The sequence below is a fragment of the Mirounga angustirostris genome, unplaced genomic scaffold, assembly GCF_029215605.1.
Source record: "Mirounga angustirostris isolate CCGP_5_RB_7025 unplaced genomic scaffold, mMirAng1.0.hap1 SCAF_5, whole genome shotgun sequence".
Classification (NCBI taxonomy): Eukaryota; Metazoa; Chordata; class Mammalia; order Carnivora; family Phocidae; genus Mirounga; species Mirounga angustirostris.
Genome location: NW_026991713.1, coordinates 23,121,508 through 23,141,639, shown reverse-complemented (window position 1 = coordinate 23,141,639; position 20,132 = coordinate 23,121,508). Strand labels below are relative to the sequence as shown.

Genomic DNA, 20,132 nt, shown 5'->3' with positions numbered 1-20,132 from the left:
AAGATCTATCCTCTTTTTTATCGTTATGTTAATCACCATACATTACATCATTAGTTTTTGATGTAGTGTTCCATGATTCATTGTGCATAACACCCAGTGCTCCATGCAGAACGTGCCCTCCCCAATACCCATCACCAGGCTAACCCTCTTAACAAATTTTTGAGTGCACAACATCATAGACACCATGTTGCACAGCAGATCTCTGAACTTATTCATCTTGTTTAACTGTAACTTTATACCCATTGAATAACTCCCCACTCCACCCCATCTCTGTCTTATGGCAACCACCATTCTATTTTCTGCTTTTATCATTTTGACTCTTATAGATACCTCACATAACTAGAATCATGGAGTATTTGTCTTTCTGTAACTGACTTATTTCACTTAGCACATCTTCAATATCCATTCATGTTGTTGCAAATGAACCATTCTTGCATCTTAGGGATAAATCCCACTTGATCATGGTGTATGATCCTTTTAATATGCTGTTGAATTCAATTTGCATGTATTTTGTTGAGGAGTTTTGCATCTATGTTCATCAGGGAAATTGGTCTGTAATTTTCTTTTCCTGTACTGTTTTTGCCTGCCTTTGGTGTCATACTCTTTTTCAAATAAAAAAACTGAGGCCTTGGAGAAGTTGCTCAAGGATATAGATACAGCTAGTATCTGGCAGACCTCATGGTCTCATACTCAAGACTTCAGCCTGTTTAGATTCCTAGGGCTTCTGTATTAGATTCCTAGGGCTTCTGTAACAAATCATCACAAACCAGGTGGTTTAAAACAAAAGAAATTTATTCTCTCACAGTTCTTAAGGATTAAAGTCTGAAATCAAGGTTCCAGCATGGACATGCTTCCTCTGAAGACTCTAGGGAAGAATTCCCTAGTAGTTTATAGTAACTGTTGTACTCCTTGGCATCCCGTGGTTTGTGGAAGCTTCATTCCAATTTCTGCCTCCATCTTCACATGATCATCTTCCCCTTATGTCTGTGTGTCTGTGTCCAAATTCCTGTCTTCCTGTAAAGACACCAGTCTCATTAGATCTAGAAACTACCCTAATCCAGTATGACCTCACCTTAAGTTGATGACACCTGCTTAGACATTGATTAAATTATTTGGAACGATTTCCAAAGAATTCCTGTTTTTAGATTCCAGGTAGACATATCCTTTTAGGGGGATACTATTCAACCCAGTACACAAACCCAGCTCCTTTCCTTTGAAATGTTCTTTTTAAACTTTTTAAAATATTTTTAAAACATATTTTTCAATAATTGAACATGGGAAATGTCTGAATACCCATTTCCTAGAGGAGTCAGGTGTTTATTGTGCTCTTTTAAAGAAGGCTTTGTGTTTTATCTGCCTCCAAATTTCTCAGATATCTCTCCAAAAAGATGAGTCTACCAGCTGATCAGAAATCTTTGTAACAGACCATGTTTTAGTGTTCATCCAGTCCCAGCCAGAGTTCACCTTGAACCCACAGCTGTTGCAAGGGTGGTTGAAGCCATTACCTAGGACAGATGGGCAGGCATTGGAGAAATGCCCAGACCTTTACATTGGATTCATCAATTTGAGAAAATTATTTTTTGTCAGGTTCTGGTAAGTTTTTCTGCTTTAAGAAATTGACAGGAGTTCTTCTAGCATTGTTAGTCATGTCGGATTTGATCATGTTGAGCTTGACCAAGTTTCTATCCTGGTTAAATGAAATAGATCAGCATAAAGGTATTTTATGCAGCTATGATTATACCTTGTCCCTTGGCCCTTGCATACATTGTATTTAATATACTCCTATTGAGATAGTATGGACAATACCCCTGTTGAGACATTCCAATCATATCAGGAAACTAAAACTTCAAAAGGACAAGACATGTATACAAGGTCACAGCCAATAAGTGGTAAATCTGAGGATTTAAAACCAGGTTCTTACGGCTCCAGAACCTGGAATGTTCTCCAATATCAAGCTGCTTTTGACTTGATCCACAGTCATTAAATGTCTTCAATCATGTCATCTAGGGACCACTATTTCTTACTTTTAAAACATTTATATAAAAATATATAGAAAATTATGAACCAATATAATGCCATCCATCAACCATCTCTGAGTCTCCCTCTATGTTCCAAGCACCTTATACAAATGAGGTTGAAAATAGTTTCCCGGGTGTAATGAAATTTAAAGTCAGGGAGTTTACATATGTGGAATTTAAGAAACAAAACAGAGAATAGGGGAAGGGAGGGAAAAATAAAACAATACGAAATCAGAGAGGGAAACAAACCATAAGAGACTCTTAGCCATAGGAAACAAATGGAGGGTTGCTGGAGGGGAGGTGGATGGAGAGGATGGGGTAACTTGGTGATCACATTAAGGAGGACACTTGAAGTAATGAGCATTGAGTGTTGTATGCAACTGATGAATCACTAAATTCTACCTCTGAAACTAATAATACAGTATATGTTAACTAAATTGAATTTAAATAAAAAATTTTTTAAAAAGTCAGTGAGCTTAAATTACTCCCCAAGGAGATCACAAAAGTGACAAATACTAGATAAGAATTCATCTCAACTCTTGGGGCACCTGGGTGGCTCAGTCGGTCAAGCATCAGCATTCGGCTCAGGTCATGATCTCAGGGTCCTGGGATCGAGCCCCACATCAGGCTCCCTGCTCAGAGGGAGAGCCTACTTCTCCCTCTCTATCTGCTGCTCCCCCTGCTTATGCACGTGCTCTCTCTCTCTCTCTCTCTTTCTCTTGATCTCTGTCAAATAAATTTTAAAAATCTTAAAAAAAAAAAAAGAATTCAACTCAGCTCCTACTCTAAAACCTGTTCTCTCAACTACTTCATACATTGCTTCTCAATAACAAAGCTTTAAACAAACAATATAGAAGCTCTAAGTTAGGGTTTATTTTGAGTAGGGGAATTGGAGAAGACTTTATGCAGAGCTGACATTGGAGATAAGTCTCAAAGCACAGGGAGGGTCCTGTTAGCCACTGAACGGCGAGATGAGTCTGAATACTCACTCACTTATCCATTCATTCAATATGTATTTTATGGACCATATGGTCTGGATCAGGCACCACGATGGTGACTAAATGAACATGGTAGTCATACTCTCCACCCTTGTGATGCTTAAAGCCCATTGGGGGAGTAGACAATAGTTGAGAACAAACACACCAATAACTGAACTCATGGAAAATTCTGGAAGCACTATGTAGGACACAAAATCTATTGTGGAAAGAGAACAAGAGGGGATCTCACTTAAGGAGGGTCAGGGAAGGCTTCTCTGGGGAAGTGACATCAAAACTGACCCCTATATTTGGGGAGGAATCAACCCTCCAGAGAAGCAGAAAGACGGTTCCAATCAGAGGAGTCCGCAGAGCTCTGAGATGAAGAAAGAAACTCAGTGTGAAGGAGCCTGGCATGTGATGGGGAAAGAAGCATGACAGGAGCTGGGAGACAGTTGGGAGCTTGACCACATAGGGCCTCTTAGGCCATGCTAGGGAATTTCAATTTCATTCAAAGGACAGTGGGAAGCCATCAAAATGTTTCACCAGAGGAGTGAAATTTTCCAGTTTATGTTGCTATGTCTATCTGGCCACTCTGTGGAGAACAGATCTGGGAAGACCAATTAAGAAGCTACAGCTGTAACCCAAGCAAGAGCTACTGGTGGGTGGTCACGGTGGTGGCTGTGGAAATGGCAAGGAGGGGAGAGAGAGAACATGAAGATAGAGTCTAGAGTTTGTGCTGACAGATTGGATATGGCAGGAGGAGACAAAGAGAAGGGAACGCAATCAAGGATGACTTCAGCTTTCTGGCTTATAAAACTGAGTGTGAGTGTGTGTGTGGGGGGGTGCTATTTACTAAGATGGGGAAGACTGCCATGGGGATGGGGCTGATAAATGTGTGTGGCAAATGCATGCTGAGGGGTGAGGAGAATGAAGAGATCTGTTACTTCTGATGAACAATTTATCTGGTTATAAAATGACATTCTACCCCTAAGCTGTAAGCCAATGAATTTTAGTAAAGGAAGACAGGTCGTAACAGTATTTATCAAATGAGAAAAATAGCTGAGAGATTCATATCTTGCACCTACTACCCATTCCACTTCCAAGTCAACCTCACCAAGCTCAGGCGTCCATTCAGCATGCTTTCCTTGAGTGTCCACTGAGGACGAGGCTGGAATCAATTCTGCAGATAAAAAGCAAAGCAAATAATAATGCAATGAATTCAAATCCTGTGTGGTAGATGAACATGTTTGACAGTCAAGAGAGAAAACCAGAAGAAGCAGGAGTACCTTCCAAAGGGAGACGAGAATAATGAAAGAAAGCTTTCTACAGGCAGTGACCTATGTACTGGCCTTGAAAATGAGTCAGAGGGCACCTGGGTGGCTCAGTTGGTTAAGCGACTGCCTTTGGCTCAGGTCATGATCCTGGAGTCCCTGGATCGAGTCCCGCATCGGGCTCCCTGCTCAGCAGGGAGTCTGCTTCTCCCTCTGGCCCTCCCCCCTCTCATGTGCTCTCTCTCTCATTCTCTCTGTCAAATAAAATAAATAAAATCTTTAAAAAAAAAAAAGGAAAATGAGTCAGAATTGACCACAGAGAGAGGACATGGATCAGCATTCCAGGCAAAGGGAAGATAAGGACAAAAGATGGAGACACAGCAGTGCCTGGCAAATTTAGGGAACAGTACATGTGGTTCTAAGAGCTAAGGGAGGGAGGATTCGGGGTGAAAAGGTATTGTGTTTAGGGTGAGGTTTTAAGAAACTATTGAGTGCCATACTATTCATACTACCTGTAACTAACACAGGGCACCAGGGCACATGCGCATACACACACGTATATCCTATCATTCTCTCTCTCTCTTTCTGTCTCTGTCTGTCTCCCTTTCACACACACATACACACACACACGCACACACAGAGTCCTGTAATGCTGTTTCCCTTTTTAATGTTGCATATTCCTCCATATCTGTACCTGGAGACAAGAAAAGTAAGGGAAAGAAAGGTTTTGTGGGTAAATTGTTCCTGAATGCAGCTAAAGATAGTTCTGAACAGGTGGATCTCAGTGACAGCAGCATTTGCAATTCAGAGCACAATTTCTTTCCCATTTTCATCAAAACCACACAGCCAACATTCTTTACCCCTTCAAATCATCCTAACATCGTTGCCAGATTCATCTTCTGGGGAAAATCAAGTGTATATCACATCATTCCGCTGTTACGAATCTTTCCTAGTTTTCTAAGCCCATCAAGGAGCTCCTGCTGTTCTCAATAACTACAGAGCCCAACAGAGGGTAAATTGCTATAAGGGGGGAAATCCCTCTTAAAATTTTAAGAGACAATAGAAATATACAAGGAAGGGAATGGTGTAAAAATGTTCACCTGGGTATGACTCACGCGGCATTCATAGATAAGAACGTGTTTGATAGTTTCTGTCCTAGTGAGTTGGGATGTCGTCTTGGAAGAGAATTGTCTATCAATACTATCATTTAATATGTTTGTTGTTTGGGAAGATGGTATGTGGGAGGCAGCCTGAAACAGGTGGTTGTACTATATTTACACCTTTCTGCTGTTGTTCCTTCATAATCAAAAGCGACACTACCAGTGTTACCTGCTATCTTCTGGTGCAGGTGTGAGTGAAAAGACAGATTTGAAGCCAACAGTCCCCATGCATGCCACTTGTCCATAAAAATGAAACTGTGAGCTGTGACTCTTTCAGCAACACTGTCCAGTAGAACTTTCTGCAACAACAGAAATGTGCCGTATCTGCACTGTCCCCTTGGATAACCATGAGCCACATGTAGCAACTGGCACTTGAATTGTGACTAGTGCAACTGAGGAACTGAATTGTTTATTTCATTTAATGTTAACAAAGTTAAATTTGAATAACACACTTCCGGACCTACCCATGTCCCCTTTTGTAATCCTGGGTCTCCTCTTTGCGTGGGTGCTTTGGTGGGTGGTTGTATTTGTTACCCAAGACTGCTCTCACAAATCACTATAAACTGGGCAGCATAAAACAACAAAAATTTATTCTCCTACTGTTATAGAGGCCAGAAGTCCAAAATCAAGTTGTCAGGATTGGTTCCTTCTGGGGACTCAGAAAGAAAATCTGTTCCAGGCCTGTTTCCTAGCTTCTGGTGGCTGGCAGGAGTCCTTAATGTTCCTTGGCTTGTAGCTGCATCCCTCCAATCTCTGCTTCTGCTTTACATCACCACCTTCTCTGTTTCAAATCCCCCTCTCCTTTCTCTCCTAAGGGCTGGTGTTGGATTTAGGGTCCATCCTAAATCCACAACGATTTCAGCTCAAGATCTTTAATTATGTGTGCAGACTCTATTTTCAAATAAGGTCACATTCACAGAAACCAGGGTTAGAATTTAGACATGACTTTTCGGGGGGTCACAATCCAAACCACAACAGCAGTATTCCAGCACTTTCTTCTGTAGGCAGGTCCGTGCGCAGCATTCTTTCACTGGGACACAAATCACCTTCCCAAACAGCAATTTGCATGCTTACTTTCATGACACCCAAAGCCACCTACATGCCTCTTTCCCCCAACCCAGCCCCTCTTCCTGTCACAGCTTTTGTACCCTGAGCCATTTGACTCCTTTACATTCAGTAAGTTACTAACATTTTTAGGTGCTTTCCAATATTACGGGTGATTCCTTCCTTGGAGCCAGACCAACCTTTGTTCTTTAAAAAGCAACAGAACAGAAGTCTCAGGACACTATGAGAGGCTTCAAAGGATTTCTCTACTGCCCTTTTTGGATTTTTTACTTAAAAAAAATTAATACACAGCTTTGTTTCAGCCATCTGCAGATGAGATTTCCTCTTTTCTCAGGTGTCTGAGGACATATGGATACTTCCTGCCACTTTTTGAGGGGAAGAACAGCTACAGAAACTGAGAAACTATCTGGCTCCAGGGAAGACGGTGCCCTGACCTCATTCCCATGTCCCTTGGGGTAGAAGTGATTGGTGGGGGAAGATCCAGGATAACCCCATCATTTCATTTGAGGTGGGTTTAACAGGCCAATTGGCTCTGATCTCCATAACAACTCTATATTTAGCAAGCTGGCACAATTTTTAGACAGAGATTTCTCACAAGAACTTGGCAAACATTCCATGTTTCCTTTGCTGCAATATGTAGAATTGATATTTCTGACAAAATTGCTCACATATCTTAGTGTAACCTGTTTAGTAGTTGTACGTTGTTAATTTTATTTTACTTTTTCCCTAAGGAAAAGAAAAAACTGATTTATGATATGGTACTGGAGGCTGGGGAGGGAAATTTGACCACAGGACTCCTGGAAAACCAACACCTGTCAGGTCTTCCTCCATGAGGCTTCTCATGCCCACACCTTCCCCTCCAGCCTCCTACCCAGGTTTGAATCACAACCACATTACCTACCAGTAATACAGGCACTGAGATACCCTGACTAACCTCCTGCCCAGAGGTTCCACCTTTTGATTCATTCTGCACCACGCTACCAACTTCATCTTCTCAAACACAAAGACATTTAAATATTAGCCTCAAGGTGAGAGGGAGGTCCTCAGTGAAAACTGATATTTTTTCTGTACTTTGCGTTATACCTGCAATACTTGAGTATTTTAAAATTAAATTGATAAATATTACAATGAGTCTCAAATATAAATTTTAGAAACTAAAGCCACTCCCTCACACATAATTAAAAGATCAAATTGATTTTTTCAAACCTATTTATTGAAAATAATTAAAAAAAAAACATAGTTCCCCCAAATTCCAAACTTTTTACTGCACATCATTTTCCTAGTCTGTGAAATATTGAATTGTGGATTTTTTCTAATGTCTCATATCAGATTAAGATGACTAACATGAAACTAAATTTAATACTTTAAACATGTAAATATAATTTAATTACTAAGAAAGGAGAGCTAAGAAAAAAAATATATACCAACATAAAGGGGTCCCCTGGTAAAAAATAATAAACTATGTTGTAGTTTAAAACAAAAGATCCTGTAGTCTCATTTCCTGCTTCCATTATAACTTCATCTCTCATTTCTGCCCTATACAAATATTATTCTGTGTTATTATCAAAACCAGCTACCATTTGTTGAGTGTCAATGGCTTTATATATATTATTTACTCTTCAAAACCATTCTATGAGGTGAGTGGTATTTTTCCCATTTTACAGATAAGAAAACTGAGGCTCAGAAATGTAGAGAGGTTTTTTTCCCCAAAATCACACAATTGCCAAGTAGCAGGGTAGGGTTGGGAATCCATATTTTTTTTACCTCAAAATCCACATTCTTAACCAAAGCACAATGCCTGGCACAATCATAATGTTCAAAATCCAGTAGATATTATAAGGTGCAATCAAGTATAATCACTGTCTTCTCCTGCTTCCCCGCTTTGGAAGGTCCTCTCTTGAGAATTTTATGAACGTTGAATAAACTGTACTCCCTTGAAAGCCAATGGCCAGGGTTCCATTTGCTGTTACTCCAAAACAAATTACAGGCATCCCTCACTTTCCCAAAATTTACATTATGCCACTTTGCTTTTACAGAAGACCTACATTAGTTTGGCAAAGTCTTTTTTTTTGTAAAAGTGAAAATCCCCTTCAGATTTCTTTCAGTTAGCAAAAACCAAGTACTAATGTAGGTCTTTCATGAAAGTGAAATGGCATAATGCAAACTTGGCTTTGCGCCATTTTGGTTTACCAAAGTTTTCAGAGGAATGCTCTCCTTTGAGGTAGCAGGGAAAATCTGTACTCCAAACCTACCAGCTTGAAACCACCATATTAATATGCTCAGAAATTCTGTGTCAGAGATTCAGACAGAACACAAAAGGCATGGCTTATCTCTGCTCCATGGCTTGTCTCTGCTCCAGGATATTTAGGCCTCAGCTGGAAAGACTCAAAAGCTGTGGGAATGACTCTATGGCTGGGGGATAGAATCACCTGAAAGTGCAACTAGATTTTCAGAATGGCTTACTAACAAGGCTGCCCATGCTCTGTCAGTTGGGGACTTAGCTGGGACTATTGGCTGGAGCCCCTACTCATGGCCTCTTCAGCATGGCTGTCTCTGAGTAGTGGAACTTCTTACATGAAGACTGGCCTCCCCTAGAATGAACATCTCAAGAGAATCAGGCAGAACCTGCATGGTCTTCTCTAACCTAGCCTCTGATGTCACAGAGTGTCGCCTTCCACTGCATTCTGTTGGTTAATAGGTAGTCGCCTACGCCAGCTCAATTCAAGGAGAGAAAACATAGACACCCCCTCTTGACTGAAGGGGTGTCACAGAATTTGCTGGCATGTTTTGAAATCACTGCATCAGTGTTATGCATAATGAAAGGACTATTTCAGTGAGAGCTGAACACCTATTCCTGGAACTCAAGTATTGGAAAGGACATCTATATAGTTGTTGAAGTCACCATGATGATGATAGTATTTGGAGAAAAAGGAAGCCTGTGAACCAGTTGCCAGAGGCTTCAGAAGAGGAACATGAACAAGTTCCTGGGTTGAGGGGTGGGGTAGGGGGAGTGTATATGGCAATGACATGCAGGGGTAGAGGATGTCTTAGCCAGATGGTAGTTATTATCAGGCATAATCAGGTATAATCACAATCTGTTTCCTCTTGCCTCCTCAAAAGAGGAGGGTTTTTTCTCATTATAGCAGAGCATTAATGGTCTCCCAAGAAATGGGCATCTAAGATAATGGCATCCATACCACTGATCCCTGTGATATTTGGAGAATGGAGATGACAGTTCTCTCAAAGAGTGGCAACAGACTCAGTGCCCCCTGGGGAGAGCCAGGGTTCCAATTAGGCAGACAGACAATGGAATCCAGGTTCCAGAGGTTCTAATAACATGAGTGAGGAGGAAAGACAGCAGCAGAAGAGTTACTGAAGATAAAATTTCACAAGTTTATGGCTGCAGATAAAAGCAAAACACCCATAGAATTAAACCAAAGGGACATTTATTGCTATCTAACAAGAAGTTTAGACAGAGGTTGGTCCTGACTTTGATTCTACCAATCTGCCATCTACCATGTGTAGCAATGTCTCCCTCATGGTACAAATATGTCTATCCCAACCCCAAGTGTCACATCCTTAGATATTAGCATTTACACTTGAAGCAAAGTAGAAAGGAGCAAAAAAAACCTTCTTCTCACCTGGCTATTTTTTTAATGAAAAAGAGAAGCTTTTTCAGAAACCTTCAGCTGATTTCCCTTAAATCCCATTGTCACACTTTCATCCCTATATCAATCATTGGCATAGAGGAAGGATAGTCATGACTGTAACCAATCATGATTCATCTTTTAGACTGGGCACACTACTACCTAAACAACAAAATCATGTCTGCAAGGAGAAGACAATGGCTGCTGGGAAGGCAAGCTATAAAAGTCATCATGTTAAGGGATAGAGCTTCAAGTATTGTGGACGTAGGAGTGTCAAAACAGCAGGAGACTTGGGAAGACTTCAGTTTACCCAAGTGTAAAAAGAAGAGTATGAATTCCCTAATCTCCAAGGTCCTCCCCAAAGCTGTGAGACCAATATTCTACCCACAACATTTATCACACTCATACCTTTTCTCTTATTATGGCTATTTTCTCATATTTTATCTTCCCAATTAAATTACTGGCCCATTGATATCAGGGATCTTATTTGCTTTGTCTTTATGTTCCACATGGTCAGTAAATATTTGAGAATGGAAGCAATGCCCAGCACTCCTCAAAGCTATGTGGCTTTCTTTGTGAGGCCAATCTGGTTTCTCTCAGTAGTGCCCCAAAGTGAGAGATGAAAAGAAAAGGCAATCATCATTTCCCTATTTATTGAACACCCACCATGTGCTTCCTGCTATTGCGGAATCTGAGAAAATTATAAGAGCCATTGGCATAAATAACTCTTGAGGAGAACAGGCAAGCACATGGAAGCCCATGCTGCATCTTTAAATAGGAGCAGCTGTGCTTCCTTCACTGTATTCCAGAGAGATGTATCCAGACAATGGTCTGGACACTTTGGAACAGAGATTGTTCTCTCTGTGAATTGAGCTGTAAAGAGCTAGTGGAAAACTAAGAGAAGGTGATTGACAGAGGGAGCAACAATGGAAGAGGGTGGGAGACAGGGGAAGCTGGAATGTTTTTTTTTTTTCTTTTGAGGTATAAAACAAATCACAATTTTTTTTTAAAGATTTTTTATTTATTCATTTGAGACACAGATATACAGAGATAGAGAGAGAGCATGAGCAGGGGGAGAGACAGAGGGAGAGGGAGAAGCAGGCTCCCCACCGAGCCAGGAGCCCGATGTGGGGCTCGATCCCAGGACCCTGGGATCATGACCCGAGCCGAAGGCAGACACCCAACCATCTGAGCCACCCAGGTGCCCAACAAATCACAAATTTAATTATCATTTGGACTTAGCTAAACTGTCATTATTCAAGAAATTTTTCAGATATGGATTCATGATTTTAAAAATTGTTGGAGTTTTTTTCCACCTGGCTGGTTTCCTATGAGATTCAAGTAGTCAGAAATGATCAGACAGAGTAGATGGTTGTTACAGGAAAGAATACATGTACTTTTAAATTTGACTCAGAGTATTCGAGACTTAATATTACAGTTTCTACATAGTATGAGCACAGTAGGAGAGAGAGATTATAGAATTCTCTAGTCTCAAAGTCAGAAAGGGCCTTAAAGATCCTTGATTCCCACCACCCCTCCCAGTGTTGTGCTCCTTCTTCGAGCAACCTTGCCACACCATCATCCAATGGAACTTGTGCATCTCCAACGACGCAAAGCTCCTATCTCTCAAGGCAACCCATCTATCTGTGGGGACCCATAACACCAAAAAAGTCTTCTTCATATTAAATATATGACTCTACAAAGCTGCCACCCAGTTGATTTGGTAAACTCCTGAGCAAGTGTAATCTTTCTTCCTCATGATAGTCCTTCAGTATGGGAAAATAGGAACGTGATCCTTCTGAATCCTTCTACTATCATGGTCACTTGATGTAAAGGGTTCCTTTCTGTGTTCCTCTTAGTGTACAGTGCCTGTAAAGGCTCAAAATTCTTCTGTGAGTAAATAAAACCAGATTTTATTCTCTTGCATCTGAAATACTCCATGCTTGTAGTTGGTGTATTGGCAAGATACAATTTGCAGCATTATCAAATGAAACATTATTTTGTTTCCTACCTTCCCTTTAAAATGTAATCAGATATGGTAAAGAAAAGTATGATATTTTTCTTACTCTTAAGTAACAGAGATTCCTAAGACCACTTTAAGTAATAAACATAGACTCCATTCAGTAATTAAAATGCCCGCTTAACCAAAATCATCAGTTTGATCTAACCATTATATCTTTTCTACTTCTTTAGCTTGGGTCAACTTCAGGCTGGAAGCCTGCATGCAGTGGGAAAAGGGAGGGGATTTCATATGCTTGTGATGGGTGGTGGGTGGTGGGTGGCTTCTTATCTGTTTCTGCACCTGCTAGCTAATGTCTGCCCTTTCCAGAGTTAGAGTGAGTAAGATAAAAGAAAAGGTCTTGAATCATAAAACTGGCTTTGCTCTCTCTATGTCCGGCAGATGTTGAAAGCTTTCTCTTTTCTTTTGTGGGTGTTTTTTGAGTACTTCGGATGAGAATTCCATCCCCAGAAACTATTTTCCTGAAAATCTCTGGACCTTCCTACAAATATTTCTACTTCAGCTTATTGTCTCAATGATGGTTGTTCGAGCCACTTCCTAGAAACCAGCATTCTCCTCCATGTTCTTCTTGCTGAGGTCCTTCCTCTCTTCCAGGCAGACAATTAAACAGGATTCAAGAGAGGCTCACATCAGTTCTTTTTTCTGTATTGCCCACCTATGGTCCACTCCTCATCTCAACAAATTTTAGATGCATCAGCAAGTCTCGGGCAGCCACCTCTAGCCTCAGGGATGAGTTGGTCCCAACCTCCCCCCACCCCCCGACTAACAGTTGCAATGAGTGTACACTGAAGCTCTCCAAACAGCTTCGTGGAAGCTCCCCTCGGCAGGCTGGAGGTAAAGGTTATAGCTTGCACCAAAAAATTTCCTGCCCACATTTACCCCCACTCCACATTCTGATCCAGTCTGTAGCTATTTCCTTTGCAATTCTGCATACATTGACTTGTCTAGCCCTCACTTCAGTCTCAAATATCTATTGTTTTTGAAATCCAAGATGGAACTGAGGCAAGAAGAGTCTCATTCTAACCTCCTATTTCAAATTCATAAACATGTAGCATGAGCTCTTCTTAGCCATCTTACTCTTTCAAGCCACATTGAATATATTCTTCACTATCATCCCTGTGACAGACCGCCAGTGTTTTCTAAAAGCTGTTCTTCTTTCCTTCTTGGTAAAGAGTTTTAGCTTGCCCATTACCTTAAGCTGGAGGATGCTTCTTCCTGCCACTCTTGACACTAGGTGGGTGTGGTCCTGGTATTAAGTTCTTACCAATAGAGTGTGAGTTGGAGTGAAGTGTGTCCTGTCATTCCATGCATTTTAAGAGGAAATCAGAAGATTCAGTTCTGGTTAGGATGGAGTAAGCATACCCCACACCATCTCTCCACTTACTAAGTCTAAAATGCTTGGGTAAAATACATAAAGCAACTCTTAGAGGACTCTAAAAAGTGAGTAAGAACAGGAGGACTGAATAGGAAGTTCAGGGCTCCAAAGCAACCCAGTAGTGTTGTTGTTGTTTTTGCTTTGTTTGTTTGTGACTCTAATATATGATGGCTTGACCTCTGGAGCATCCCAAAAATGGAATCGCAAAGAGGAAACACCAAGAGAAGTCCATGATCTCTACTCAGAGAACCAAAAGGGGTGGTTACAAAAATCTATCTATCAATCTATCTATCTATCTATCTATCTATCTATCTATCATCTATCTATCTATCTATCTTAAAACTCATAGGATGACACACCCCCAAAAAGGAATTTTACTACATGTAAATTAAAAATAACTTAAAAAAAGGGAATCACTTTCCCAAGATATCCTTCTTCCCACAGTTTAGGACATTGACATAAAATGGAGCCATTTTGCTCATACAGGTTAAGGACAACATCCTCTAAGGATGGCAGAGCCATGGCACATGGAAGCTGCCCCAGTGGTCTGGACTACCCTCTGTGGTACCCACTTTTTGTAGCAACTTCACTTCCACCCTTACCTTATCAAACCTCTAATGCTTTTCACATGGGCTACCCCTAAGCTATGTCTGCTCCATACATCACAGGTGCAGGCAACTTGTTTAAGCTTGGCAGGACCCTGCATACTCAGTCTTGTTAGGGGCAGGTCAGTCTAGGCTGGCTTGGATCCATGTTCTGTCATCCAATGTATCTGCCATTCCTTCCAAGTGAGTCAAATCTGAAAACTTAATATTGATAAAGGCACTGGTAAGTATGTTGATTAGGACTAGAGAGAGAGCCACAGGACACTGCTGATCTCTACTTCAAGGAGAAAAGGAGAGCTGGAGTATGCTTACCAAAATATGGAGAACTGATTAAAATTTTTGGGTGGAATTTCTTTCCAGGCTGATAGCAATCACTTTATTGTCAAATAAATTATTAACCTATCTAGTTATGTCAGGTCTAGCTTATTTTTCCCCATTTTAGCCACACACACAAAAAAGGGAGAATTTTCATTAGTGACTTGCTAAAATGCAAATATACTCTATCTCTTATACTTCTCCAGCATTCTAGTTTTCAACAGGGAAATAAGAAATTAATTTAGCCAACATGACTTGGTCTTGGTATACTCTTATTTGGTCTTGGTGGCAAACTTCCTCTGGTGGCTAGGCAAAGACTATAATGATCAATTCCAAAATCAGGTTCAGGAGTAAGTGTACCAGTCTGAGGCCTGTTTAATCTATGCTTTACCCTGTTTTGAAAATAAGAATACTTTTCTCTTATTGTCCATAGTTCTCTTGCACATTCTTTTTTATTCCTCAGCAATAATCAAGAGCAGTTCAGTGACCTGACTTGCAAGTTCTCCACAGCTGTGAGAAATAATTAATATGAATTCATGTGCAAAATATATATATATATATATATTATTTGCAGTACCTGAGTTATCTGTCTTTCAAACTCTTTGTCCAACTGAGGTTTCAGTTCCTTCATATCAGAGTTCATTTATTCATACCTCATTCATCCATTCAGCACATATCTACTGAGAGCCTCCTCTGTGCCTGGCATTAATGGAAATGCTGAAGATTCAGCAGAGAACCAAACAGACCAAAATCCCTCAAGGAGTTTACATTTAATCAAATAAAGGTATAAAATTATAGAGTGTCAGATAGGGACCAGTTGTATGGAAATAAATATTTTAGGGAAGAGGTGGCCGTCATGAGTGTGAAATTAAAATTTTTAAAAGGATGGTCAAGAAAAAAGTTGCCAAGAAAGATTCATTTAAGCAAAAGACTGGAGGAGGTAAAGGAGTAAGTCATGCAGATCTTCAGGGTAGAGAGTTCCAACCAAAGGAAGCAACAAGTACTAAATCTCCAAGTCAGGAACGTACCCAACACATTTGAGAAACAGTACGAAGGACAGTGTTGCTGGAGAAGAATGAATGAGTGGGAGAGAAGTAGGAAACAGGACAGAAAGGCGATGGACAAAAGATAACAAAGGGGAGAATCAGTTGCCAAGAAATTCTACATGTACTTTACCCTTATGGGGAGTTTCTGAGCAAATTTAAGCTATTATTGCCATATAGTATTACTCTGCCTCCTTTCTGAGGAGCCTATTTTTTAATTTACTGAATTATTAAATATTAATTAAGTACCTACTATGTGCCAGGTGCCATTGTATGAAGGCAATGTATGAAGCTTCAAGGAACCTTACTGTCTATTGGGAAGTTAGCTTTTACTCTGAGCAAGAAGGCAAACACTGCTCTGAACAGAGTACTGACTTTGGATGACTTAGGTTTTAAAAGGATCTTTCAGACTGCCATGCTAAAAATAGATTCTAATAGGACAGAAAGGAAACACAAAAAACAATTAGGAGGATATTGAAATAATTCAGGAAATATGATGCTTCAACCAGGATAGTAATAGAGAGATACTGTCAGATTCTGGGTTCATTTTAAAAGTAGCGGCTCCAGGATGGAGGAAGGAGTTGTTCAGTATGGATCCAAGGTTCCAAGTCTCTGTGTCCCCCTCTGGGGACCCATAAAGAGTTACCATTTACTGAGCTGGAAACAACAGAGGAGGAGGAGATTTGAGTGAAAAAAGAATCAGGGGTTTTGTTTCGGTCATTTTAATATTGTGGGATTTATTATATTTGTAAGTGGAGATGATGAATAGGCAAGACTTGAGAAATGCTGGGTTAGAGATAGAAATCTGGGGGTCATAAGCATATAAATAGAAGTTGAAAATGTGAAGTTCTATGAAGTCACCAAGGAAGTGAGTAAAGATAAAAAAAGAAGCTGCCCAGGCTCTGAGTCCTGGGGCACTTGAATACTTAGAGTTGAGGGAGATGAGGAGACACCAGCAAAGGAGACCGAGAGGAAGCTGTCAGGGAAGAGAAAAGCAGCCAAGAGAATGAAGTGTATGGAAGTCAAGTGAAAATTCAAGGACAGAGTGAGAGTTACTGATAGGAAAATTCAGGCATGGACTAGAGCCTACTTATGTGGAGGTCATCTGTGGCCACACACATCTTGGGAGTATGCTGGCTGTGGAAGTCTGATTGGAGGGAGTTCCAAAAAGAATCAGAAGAGAAGGATTGGAGCAGGAAGACTAGGCATCCCTTTCTGTAAACTCTGTGCTAACAGGGAGCAGAGAAATAGGCAGAGGAAGATAAGGAGTCAAGTTGGGTTTTTGGTTTGTTTCTTTGCTTTTTATTTTTTTTTAGGAAAGGAAAAATCACATCTTTGCATGATGGTGGAAATGATCCAATAGAACACCAAAAAAAAAAAAAAAGACTGTGATTTTATATAGAAAAAGAGAAATTTCTGGAATATTGTCCTTGCATAGTTAAGGAGAGGGATCTAGTGGGCACATGGAAAGCTTGACTTTAGATGGAGCTTCCAGCTCTCATTCTAAGTAAATCACGGGGTCCCTCCTCTTGTAGTTTTATTATTCTCACATGTCAGACATGCTGCTGCTCTCCCTAAACAAGCTTCAGGTTTTAACTCCTCCCACTGATCAGACGCCTGGATAATTTTGTATTTATTCATACTCTTTGAGCCTCTTCATTGTTCCAGGACCATCGTAAGCATCTGAGATGCAGCAAACAGTACAGAAAAGGCCCCTGCACTCCCAGAGCCTGCACTAACAGTAGGTGGAGATGGCCAGTGTCCAGTAGGATACGCACATGAAGAAGATGAGTCCAGATAGTGGTGAGTGCAGAGACAGAACCATCCTGGAGTAAAGGGGGTGAGAGCTTGTTTAGAATGAGCTGAGCATTCAGGGAAGTCCTCCAACACAACATGTTAGCTGCATCCTGAATTTTGAGAAAAAAACCTATTGTTGGTGGGGGTCAGGGGTGGAAGTTGGGGGGAAAAATGCAGGGGAAACTAATGGAAAGAACAAAAGAAGGCTAGTGTAATTAGAGTGTAGTGAGCAAGGGATAGGATGTGCAGAGGAGGTGGAGTGGGGAAAGCCTTGGGATTTGTACTTCATGGGAAGGTGACTTAGCCTGAATGTTTGTGTCCCCCCCAAAAAATGTATATGTTGAAATTTTAATTCCTGGTGTGATGGTGTTAGGAAGTGGAGCTTTTGGGGGTGATTAGATCATGAATCCTCATGAATGGGATTAGTGCCCTGATAAAGAGACCTAGGGATCTTCCACACCCCTTCTGCCATATGAAGACACATTAAGAAGACAGCTATCTATGAACCAGGAAGTGGGCTCTCACCAGACACCGAATCTGCCAGTACCTTGATCTTGGACTTCCAGCCTCCAGAACTGTTTGTTCCTCATGCCACCTCATCTACAGTAGTTTTGTTACAACAGCCCAAATGGACTAGAACAGAGGGAGACTGAATTTTGTGCTAAGTCATTGGTGAGTCATAAGCTTGACCCCTATACACATTTTAAAGAGATCCTTCTGGATGCTGTGTAGAGAATGGATCATAATGGAAGACTGGAAGCAAAAAGACTAGGTAAAAGGTTTCTGCAGTCCTCCAGGCAAGAGACAGGGGGAAGCTTGTTCAGGAAGAGTGGCAGTGAGATGGAAGGGGTGGACGGATTTGTTTTCTATTTCAGAGGTTTAACTGGAACAACTTGCTGATGAATTGGATGTGAAGAGTAAGAGAAAAAGTGGAATCCACAATGGTTCCTAAGGATTTGGCCTGAGTCACTGGGTCAAGCTGCTATTACAGAGATGGAAAAACAACACAAGGGAGATTGGTTTGGGGGAACAGTAAAACCTGCAATTCCATTTTGGACTTAATTTAGAAATACGTATCAAACATCCAAGTGGAAATAGTTAGTAGGCAATTAGCTATAATAAATAAAGAGAGCTGACACTTCTACAGGTGTTTACTATGAACTAGGCATGGCTCTTATCACTTTACAAACATTAAATCAGCATAAATTGCATTTACATAGCCAAGACTGGGTGAGTTCATCTAGGGAGAAAAGACAGATGAAGAAGGAAGCTCAGGAATAAGCCCTGAATACACCAGCATTTAGAGGTCAGTTAGATGCCCATCTTCCCCAGATCCTCAGGTAAAAGTCGCTGGTTATGGGCTTTTGCATAATAGATCAGAATTCCAAATCCTATTTGTTGACAACATCTGCCCAGACAGCTGCTTCCCTCCTATCTCTTGGTCTGTCTTCCAAAGTCCCAGGCATCAGTGGGAGGAATTCATGTAAATACCAGCTGTATACATAAGCCTTTCTGTTTTCTGTCTAAAAAATGATTGTCTCTAAGGATGCTTCCCTGGTCTTAGATTGCTGTTTATCTCTATTTGAACTTCCCCCCACCTCCCAAATGTACTTCAGTGGGGAAACGTATTAAGTTTCAGCAGGCTCTCCACCACATGTTGGCTACACACTTCAGGTTGTGCATCTAAATTGGCCTTTTGGGGGAAAAATTCAGCTGCCTTCATCACCAAATGTATAGCTAATTTCTTCTCCCCAGGATAAGTTTTCACCTCCATCAAAACTCTACTGTCTAGTAAGTAACCTGCTTAACTGAGTGCTAGCACTAATATATATAATTCATGTTTCCTCCACTTGAAGAGTAAGGTTGTCAATTTCCCTTTAGAGGAAAAACCATACCCAACAGCATTAGTCTCAAGGGAAACTGGGTTAGGGAGGTTTAGTGGTCAGCTCAGTGGATGCCAGCACCATTCTTGGGAAAGCAACCATAAAGAGTTTCCCTATTACTACTCCTTAATCAGCAGTTGCTTCCTTACAGAAAAACAGTTCCTACTATACAAATTCCAATGCATTGCATTCTTAGGACTAATTTAATGGCACTTACTTGAACCACACTTAATGATGTGGTCCAAATGCTTAAATGGTAGGGTGCATTATCTTTTTTTCCACTTTTATTATTTGAGAAGATCAGACTTGGCTTCTATTTATGATCAGCTCCAAGAGACTTAAAAGGGGCTTTGATTCCAAAGTATATACATAAATCGTGTAGGGTTTTTTTTCTCTTGGAGATGATGAAAGGCCAATATTTTTCTTTTATGTTTCAACACTAAACAGAAGCCCTTCTGAAATTTTTTAAACAGCAGTTCTTATTAATTACAAGTGAAGGCTTAAAGAGGGTTTAAATAAGAGGAACCAAAATGATCATGTTAGTGGCAGTACTCCATGTATTATTTCTTATATTGTTCTTCCTTGCATGAAAATTCTCTCTCCATATAGAAATAGATATAGATGATATAGATATATAGCGCTCTCTTTTTTTCTCTCTCTCTCTCACTCCCTTCCTCCCTTTCTCATTGTTTCCAATTTTTAGTCCTTGTCCCATGATATTTCTCTTTCTGATAGCATCTTTCTGACCTCTTCCCTGGAGTTTTCCTGCTGGCTTCTCACCATGGCATCCAGGACGTATCCAACAGGGAAATCATACTGAAAATGAATCTGAAAGCAAGGCTTTGGTTCATCAAGGAGATAATACAAGTCAGAAAATGTCTCATCTAATTCTCTGGATTCTGCCTATAATCTGCTATAAAATATTGAACCCCTGATTTTAAATCAGAACCTGAAAT

The 20,132-nt window shown here is 40.6% G+C and overlaps 1 long non-coding RNA gene across 1 annotated transcript; it reads right to left on the bottom strand.

Moving 5' to 3' along the window:
- Positions 1 to 789: 789 nt before the first annotated feature.
- Positions 790 to 18,042, bottom strand: LOC135364321 (uncharacterized). The gene is made up of 3 exons (XR_010411200.1): positions 17,841 to 18,042; positions 4,110 to 4,175; positions 790 to 1,014 (listed from the first exon to the last, which is right to left on the bottom strand). It is a non-coding gene; the product is annotated as an uncharacterized LOC135364321 (long non-coding RNA).
- Between the last annotated feature and the right edge of the window lie 2,090 nt (positions 18,043 to 20,132).